The sequence below is a fragment of the Bos indicus genome, chromosome 23, assembly GCF_029378745.1.
Source record: "Bos indicus isolate NIAB-ARS_2022 breed Sahiwal x Tharparkar chromosome 23, NIAB-ARS_B.indTharparkar_mat_pri_1.0, whole genome shotgun sequence".
Lineage (NCBI taxonomy): Eukaryota > Metazoa > Chordata > Mammalia > Artiodactyla > Bovidae > Bos > Bos indicus.
The window spans coordinates 53,052,362-53,061,685 of NC_091782.1; the positions used below are offsets into that span (position 1 = coordinate 53,052,362).

At 45.7% G+C, this 9,324-nt stretch overlaps 1 long non-coding RNA gene across 1 annotated transcript; it reads left to right on the forward strand.

Moving 5' to 3' along the window:
• Positions 1–346: 346 nt before the first annotated feature.
• LOC139178915 (uncharacterized) lies at positions 347–9,113 on the forward strand. Its single transcript, XR_011563328.1, has 4 exons — positions 347–677; positions 6,192–6,351; positions 8,516–8,673; positions 8,946–9,113. It is a non-coding gene; the product is annotated as an uncharacterized lncRNA (long non-coding RNA).
• Positions 9,114–9,324: the final 211 nt, after the last annotated feature.

Here is a 9,324-nt window from a genome sequence, read left to right on the forward strand (position 1 = left end):
GTTTGGAGTCAGGGGCCTCGGCGTTCGCGGAAAAGGCCTGCAGCCTCCGTCTCCCCGCGGCCTTGACTAAGCCGACGCCACGAGAGAAGAGATGCTCGCCCTACCTTACCTTCTCATCCTCCTTCTTCGATCACGTTTCACAGACGACTTCCTGTCACCCAAACGCCTCCTTCTCTCCTTCTGCCAAGTGGAGAATTATTAGGTGCGGGCATACTCAATAGACGGTTGTTCGGTCGCCCTTGAAAATGTTCATTTACTGTAATAGGCTCATTATTCTAGGAATGTAATTGGAACCCAGACTGTTATGACCTCAGGAAATAGAATGTAACAAAGCTATGCAGAAATATTAACTTTGCCCCCAAACAAGGCAGGGCCTTCCCTGGAGAAAGTGGAGAATCCACCACCCACCCTCTTCTCCCCTCCCAAACTCAGCGATGGTTGGCTCTTTGGGGAACTTAGAAGGCTTCTAGTCAAAAATCCTTAAGGGACCCATGGAGAAACTGAAGCCTACTAACTGAAAAAAATAGAACTTTTACTGTCCCAGAGGATTTTCTCTAGTGACCCCTAAGGTTTGGAATAGCCAAGAACTAAGCAAGAAAGACCTCATGTGCACCGAGGCGTGAGGGGCATCAGGCAGCATGGACGTTGTGTGAAGTTACCTGTAACCAGGTGTGAAGGTCAGTACTGAATGCATTTTAAACGGCAAAGAAAAAGTAAGAGGGAGGGTGAAAATCAAAGTCCCTATTAAAGGCCTACATAAAATGAGGGGATTAGACAAGATGAAAGCTCTGACACTTTACTTCATGATGTCTATTATTCTTTTAAACGTTATTAATAAAATGGAGTTCAATATAAATGCAATACACATTCAAGCAGCCACTGCAGGAATCTGGTTTGATATTAATGATTTAGACTGGAATCTGTTCAACAAACGGGCTTAAAATAATTAGAAATGTAATTAGAAATGTTATCCCCTTAGTGGGAGAAATGCTTGGACTAATCTGAGACCTTATTTCTAAGCTTCAGCATAGCTCTATTCCAGAGACCTCATTTGAGGTTGGTTCCCTTTTTGGAGTAAAGTTTTATGGCCTCACATGACTTTATAAGAAGGCCATCATTATATGCACACACACATACATATGAGCCATGTTTGAAATTTCTAATTTCAGACTCTGAACAAAGAAACTATTTTGTAGTATAATAACACATATTTACTCTTATTAAAATGGAAGGGTTATTATAAGTTTTACAACATTAAAAATGCAATGGGATTTTTAGATCCAAAATAATGCACAGCATTTAACATTTTTCAGTTGGCTTAAAAACACAGAGTGCAGACCAACAATCCAAGAGAAAAACGGGCAAAGGAAAAGACGATAATTACGTCTTAAAGTTACGAAATACGAAAGACAAAAAGAGATGCTCACTGTATTTAGAGTAAGAAAAATGCAAATTAAAGCTATGCTGAGACGTCGTTTTTCATCCATCACGTTGGCAAAGCTCCGACAGTTGTTAGCGCCTTCTGTTGGGAGGCTGCAGGGAAAGAACACCCTCATGCCTTGCGCGTGGGAGTGAGTGCTCCTGCGGGCCCTGCTGTGGTCTGTCTGTCAATGACCGTCAGACCTATCACGTGTATTACTCCTTAACCCGTTGCTCCCCTTCTCTAACTTTATCGTACAGACTTGCACACCTGCAAAATGACCCGTAAACAAGGCTTTCCGTTGCAGCATTGTTTACAACAGCAAAACCCAGACACACTCGGGATTTCCTTTAGCAGAAGCGATTTACAGTATGGAACATGCAGTCATTAGAGAACAATGAGGAGTCTTTCTATATATTGGAATGCAAAAATCTCCAGGTCTATAGTTCTGTGTAAAAGGCAAGGTGAAAAAGCTGAGGGTATTGTGCAATCATTTTGTGTAACAATGAAAGGAGAGATTAAACGTATATAGTTGCGTTTGTTAGTATTTGTACTTTAAAAGTCTGGGAAAATGCAAAGAAACAAGCAGGAGCTTAATGGGAGTGAGGTGTTTGGCTGCACCGAGCTGTGCCCAGGACCCATGCGTGGGACTCCCTCTGTCCCACAGCCTCACCGACACTTCTTGTCTTTTGTCTTTTTTCAGCAGTCACTGTAACGGGTGTGAGGTGACACCTCTTCATGGTTTTGATTTGCTTCTCCCTGACAATGAGTGATGTTGGGCATCTTTTCATGTATCTTTTGACCATTTGTATGTCTTCTTTGAAAAAAATGCCTATTCAAGTCCTTTGTCCATTTTTAAATTGAGTTACTTGGTTTTTCACTATTGAGTTGTGTGAGTTCCTTATATATGTTGGATATTATCTCCTTATCAAATGTGTGGTTTGCAAATGTTTTCTCCCATTTTCTGATGCTATAAAGACCTTGTTCCTCATAACTGTCCTCTTTCCCAGCTTAATTTTTGGTCTAGTGCCACTTACTGTCTGACAGTCATAAATTTCAGGTATTTTTAATTGCCTGTGATATAAGCTTCATGATATAAGCTTCAAGAGGACATTCATTCACGCATTCATAGAACCACCTGGCCCTCCCTGGCCGCCGTGCAGGTACGAGTTCCGAGGTCTCGTGTTGATACACACCCACCATGTAGGAAAGTTCAGCCGATGGGTCCCAGGCCAAAGACGTGCTAGTCTCAGTCGTGCCGACTGTTAGGACACGTCCCTCTCTCCTTCCAGATTCCCCCGCTGGGCTTTCCAAGCCTGGCCTGCGCCTCTGCAGAACATGTCAGGGCCTAGACGCTGCTCTGAGCTCATCTGATCTGCAGATAGGAGACCTGTCAGAGGTGGATTTTGTTGCCTTTGCAAAATACGAGACGGGAAAGAGTGGCACAGAGTGAAGGAAAAGGAAACAGTAAATGAGCAGAAAACTCTGAAGGGTGAGAAGTGGAGCATGTGCAGACACACACACACACACACACATGTACAGACACACACATGTGCACACACACACTAAGGGGAAAAGCTGAAGGGTGAGAAGTGGAGCATTGCAGACACACACATGTGCAGACACACACGTGCACGTGCACACACACGTAGACACACATGTGCACACACATGTGCAGAAACACGCACATGTGCACACGCATGTGCGCACGCATGTGCAGGCATACACACTGTGTAGACATGCACACTAAAGGGAAAGGCTGAGGGGTGAGAAGTGGAGCATTGCAGACACACACATGTGCAGACACACACACATGCGTGCACACACATGTGCAGGCACACGCGCTGGGTAGACACACACACTACAGGGAAAGGCTGAGGGGTGAGAAGTGGGGCACGTGGGCACACACACCAGAAGGAAAACCCTGAACGACACACAATCACACAGTGAGGTAAACACTGAGTGTCACACTCTGTATCCTGAAATCAGAGAACAACTTTTTTTAAAAATGATTTATTAACAGTCACAAAAATGGACTCTAGTCAGCCAGAAAGAAGACCTCCATTCATATCTTTTAAAAAGCAAAAATAACCTTTTCTGATCAAAAAGCAATAACATGAAAAATTAATAATAAAAGTAGAAACTAGGAAACAAACCTACCATCTAGAAATATTTTTAAACCTTTAAATTCTTCTGTTACTGAAAAATCAAAATCAAGATAGCAGAATATCCGTTAAAAACAAATGAAAACAATTTTTTCAATAGGAAAACAGTAATAACAATAAGGAAATAAAAGCGTTGGTTTTAGTAAAACTCACATCAAAATCCATTGGAATGTCCCTCTGTATAGCCCAGGGAACTATATTCAGAGTCCAGTAATAAATCAAAATGGAAAAGAATATAAAAGGAATGTATGTGTGTGTATAACGGAGTCACTTTGATATACAGCAGAAATCAACACAACATCGTAAATCAACTCTACTTCAGTTTTAAAAAAGAAATTGAAACGATGAGGGGAGAAATGCAAATACGAAAAACAGCAATGGGCTCATATGCGGCGCTGAAAACACGAGCAAAGAGACACAGGCTGTGATCAGTGATTCCGGCTCTGAGCTCCTGGAGGCTGTAGCCCCTCCCTTCACTGACTGCCCCCTGCCTCACCCTGGTCCTTACAGGCTCCGTCCAGGAAGCGGTGGTTGGTTTAGTCACTAAGTCGTGTCCGACTCTGCGACCCCATGGACTGTAGCCCACCAGGCTCCTCTGTCCATGGGATGCTCCAGGCAAGACGACTGGAGTGGGTGGCCATTCCTTTCTCCAGGGGATCTTCCCGACCCAGGAATCGACCCCAGGTCTCCTGCACTGCAGGCAGGTTCTTTACCACTGACCCGCCAGGAAGCCCCGGGGAAGTAGGTCCCAGCTCTCCACCCCCGCCCCTGCTGCTCCCCTCTCTCCGGCGGCGACCTCAGTGCCGAAGGCAATCGAGTCAGGAAAGAGGATGCAGCAGGCCTGCTCCTCATGCCCACCCTACAGAAAGCGGGATCATGGTCGTTCATGTGTGACGTGGGCGAGGGTGTTCTTGGAGTCAAAGAAAATACCCAGAGTTGTGACCCCAAGGGAAGGGTTAGCAGGAGACATTTCTGAAGTGATGGCTCTGAGTTGGGGCCCCCAACTACCGAGTTTCCCGGATCCCCCAGGCAGACCCCTAGATGCCTCGGTCAGCCAGGCTCCACACAGGAAGCAGATGGCTCACCTGGAAAGCTTTTAACGAGGTTATTTACAGAAGTTCGGGCAAGTTGGCATTAGTGTTAGTCACCCAGTTGTGTCCGACTCTGCGAACACACGGACTATAGCCCACCAGGCTCCTCTGGAGGGGTTGCCGTTTCCTTCTCCAGGGATCTTCCTGACCCAGGGATCGAACGCGGGTCTCCTGCGCTGCAGGCGGATTCTTTACCACTGAGCCACCAGGGAAGTCCAGGCTAGGGGTGGTCAGGTGGCCCAGCGGCAACACGGAAAACCATCACCACTCTCACCCGAAGGGAAAGACGGCAGTGCTCCTGTGGGCCCAGGCCTGCAGACCCAGAGCAGGTGCATAAGCTTCTGCCCTCTCTCTGCCCCACCCTCTGGTCCCACAGTTGTTGTCCAGTGATCATATCCACTGGATGCCAACCCGCCTGGGCACAGTCGGGCTGAGCAGGACGGAGAACAGATCTGGGCTCGGCGGCCAATACTGCACAGCCGGCTCAGCTGCCATCTGCCCCTCAGGCTCACCTGTCACCGTGGACAGCCTCCTCTTCCTTCAGAGAGGATCCCCTGCGGGAAGCTCGTCCAGAGTCCACACCGACCTCTTTTTGTGAACACTGATGGAGTTTGCTCTCTTCCCACATGTGAACCAAAGTCCCCGAGAAGCTGAAATGTGATAATGTGTCAAAAAGTCACCTAAAACTTCTCAGACAGTAATGAAAGTTAAAAAACAAAAGCAGGAAGGCATTTTCTATAGGGTAATTATTTGGAGAAAAAAATTAAAAATCAGTGGTTTCATGCTGTTGCTGCTAAGTCGCTTCAGTCGTGTCTGACTCTGTGTGACCCCACAGACGGCATGATGTGCTCGCAAGAGCAAAAATGTACTCGGTGATAAATTCCATCATCTGTCACACAGATTTGTGTTCCCTGAAGACATCACAGGCACACAAGCTTAACAAACGGGGTTTGTGAAAGTATTTGTACAGCTGTAAAGAACCAGGCAAATATAAGTTTATAGTATTATATTCAAACAAAGCAATCTATTATTATTGTTATAATACATATTAGTAAGCATGCATTAAATTTATATTACAGATTCACAAGAAATTACTTAGTTTACTTTTTTTATTAAACAAGTACTTATTAAGTACCTGTCATGGTACTTAAGGCTCCAGAATTACAAACCTGAAAAGCCCAGCCCTTAGAATTTATGCTGGAAAGGACAGGGTTCAGTAAGCGGTTGGCAGTGGGTCTAGTCTAGCGCGCTGGCTGTCTATTTATAGCCTGTGAGCTAAGAGTTGCTTTTACAGTTGTAAATGGTTTTGAAGAATGAGAAGAATAATATTTCATGTCAAAATTAGATGAAATGCGAATTTTAATGTCCTCGAATAAAGTTTTATTGGAACACGGCCACACCTCTTGTTTGCCTGTGGCTGTGGCCTCTCTGCAGTTGAATAGTTGAGGCAAAGACCGGGTAGCCCACAAGGTCTAAAGTATTATTGTTATAAAACTCATTCTCTGGCCTTTACAGAGCAATGCTGCTGAGCCCTGGTCCGGAGAGTTACCTGGAGATGCAGGACATTTGCATTGCTGACGGACCCAACGCCTTCCAGAGGAGCCAGCCTTAGTGCTTGGCTTTGCCCAGCCCAAGAGAGCAAGCGTCTCCTCCAGGAGAAAGCACCAGAGAGAATGTAAGGCAATTAAAGCTGCGCGTTCTGAAAGCTGGGTGCGTGAGGGGCTTGCACGTTTGCTTTCGGTGTTGTGTGTGTGCGTGTGTGATACACAAGTGCATCTTGCCAGGAAAAGGAGGAGGTGGGAAGGAACAGGGTCCACCAGCCGCAGGACTCGGCACCGCTGCCCCGGGACTTCAGGGCAGGTGGGGCGGGGCAGCTTTCCGGAGAAGGAGAATCTTGCGTCTTGAGGGTGGGGACCTTCGGAGGGGTGCCCCCTCCATCTCTCCACCCACGGCAGGACGGCCAGCCCCTCACCACATGCCAGTTCTCCGTGTGTTCACGTTGACCTTCGTGTGTGTTCACGTTGACCTCGAGTGCTTTTTAAGGGGAAGCTGAGGAGTGGTTTACGCGAGGAGACCTGAGAGGCGGCTGCAGCCTCCGGCAGGCGCGTTAGTCACAGTTGCCCTGTGACAGTCTGAATCCTATTGGCTTCCTAACATTACTCTTCAGAGAATTTTTATTCTTGAAAAACAGCAAATTGTTCATCTCTGGAACACTAGATAGGTCTGTGACTCTGAGAGCATTTTGAAAATTATAAATGATAAGGAAACTCTGGGCCAAATTTTTTATATGACGCTCCAAGAATTATGCAGGATGGGAATCTGACCCTTTGAGAGTTAAAAATGTTTCTGGAGACAGAGAAGACTTCACGCACTAGAGCGAAAGTGCCTTAAATCATATCGATGGTGCAATTATCTCTCGGCAAAGATCCTCGGAGTTGAAGTTCAAGCTGGGGGTCAGGAGGATGGCTGGGGGAAACAGGGTCCCCCTTGTTAAAATAAAGCAATTAGTTTAATATATACTATCGGGGAAGGAGAGCAGGGAGGGAAATTCCCCTTGTCAAACGCTGAACACTGAGAGCATCGCTTACAGCAGAAGTAATAAGGCACTCTTCATGAAAAAGTTGGCCCTATACCATGCTTAAATGCAAACATGTGCGTCCTTTCTAGCTTTAATTCATTTAAACTTCTGTTAACCGGGAATATTTTTATGTGCATTCTGTCGTTCCCTTTCTTACTTGAACAAAAATGTGTCAGGGGACAGGAATGGTGCCCAGGGTTGCAAACGCATTCAGACACCATAAAATATTTAACAGCTCTTTCTGGTACAGTTAAGCCCCACCGAATGGCTAAACAAACTTCAATTTACAATTCAAGGGCTGAAGCATTCAAAGGGCCATACGATTTTGCTGCTGCTAATTTATATCTCTCAGAGACAAGAAATCTAAAATGAGTCATTTCAAAGTTCCCAAACCCACATTCCTTCTTATGAAATACATATCTTTATTTCCAGGAGATTGCATTCTTTGCCACAGAGAAGGGCAGCATTGCTCTGATAGCTTTAAAGTTCTGTGCTGTCTATAGAGATCTCAGAGAAAGGATTCTTGTTTCTCCTTCTTCAGATAGTGACTTCTAAGCAAGCTGACTTCTCCCCTGGCATACTCCAACCTGATTGGACAAAGGAAGAACTATGGCCCAGAAGAGGAACTATTTTTAAACTATTCTTTAAAACAAAAATGATTTTTTTCCCCATAAATAATATTTTTTTTAATTTAGAGGACTAGAACCAGTTTGTTTTTGGCCTTTCTGCTGAAAATTTGTCTCATTTAAGAGGCAGTTAGGATCTTTACCATATGTATGAATTAGTATAATTTCATTTTGGATAGGGATAAGCTTCTGCTTCTGATAAAAGCCCAGAGTTTCATCTGGTTCCTCAGAAAAAAAAAAAGAATAAATAAGCCTCAAAAATATGATAGGTGATTTGAACCCAACTGGGATCCAGAGCTTGTTTTGATCTCATACAATGAGTGAAATAAATTAGCTTTTGCAATGATACACCTGGGTGATTCTCAAAACTATCATCCTGAGTTTTCACTTACCCAAAAGAAGATCTACTGTGTGACTCCATTTATCTGAAGCCCTTGAACAGGCCAAGTCAAAAGCTGGACGAGAAGCTGTCTGACTGTGAAGGAGGAAATCAGGGACTTGGCTGTTTTATGTCTTGATGGGGTTTTGACGGGTGGAGAGATATATGAGAAGACGCCTGCAGGAGACTGTTAATAGTAGGCTCAAGGTCCTGGCTAGGCAGGCGTTCTGGTTAAACCCTTCTGACTCATTCATAGTAACGACTTGGGGGAGAGGCGACAAGAGCCACCACAGCATCAGGCCGGGGACACAGTGTAGGCTGCCGCTGTCCCGGCTCAGAGCAGCTCACACAGGCGGTCACCGCGCTCACACGAGATCCCAACTCTCAACTTACCGCTTACGTGTTGGAACAAAGGTATTTGTTTCCTATGGATTATCTTGAACAGTGTGAAAGTCCTCACAAAGCTACTCAAAAGTCTCACGGTCCCCTTCCTCTAATACAGAAGCCATAGAATCTATGTAGCGAGGGTAGATAAAAGAGCCAGTCCTGGGCTCTGAGACGTCGGTGGGCCTCTGAGGACAGAGTGTCCCGCAAAGCTTTTTAGAGAGGGAAGATCTGGGAGGTCTGCCTGTTTCAGGGTTTCACCCTTTCCCCTTCACTCACCTTTCTTCCTGCCTGGAATACAGGGCCTGGAAGTGCAGCAGCCCTCTCGCCACCATGAGGATGAAGACAAGCCTGCAGAAGATACCAGAGCAGGAAGATAGGGGGAGCCTGGGGAGCAGCCTGGTTTCGACCACACTAAGATTTCTTATTATCCGACACAGATAAAGTCCTTCGTTTTTAAACATCTTCAGGTTTTGTATTGCATTCAGTCAAACACATGCCTAATATTCATGGCATCTTAGATCTTAACTTTCACTGACTTCAGCAAGGGGTACAGCAAGTTGAGCATGACTAGGGTGGAGGCAGGGCGGAGAAGGCAATGGCACCCCAATCCAGTATTCCTGCCTGGAAAATCCCATGGACCGAGGAGCCTGGTGGGCTGCAATCCATGGGGTTGCTGAG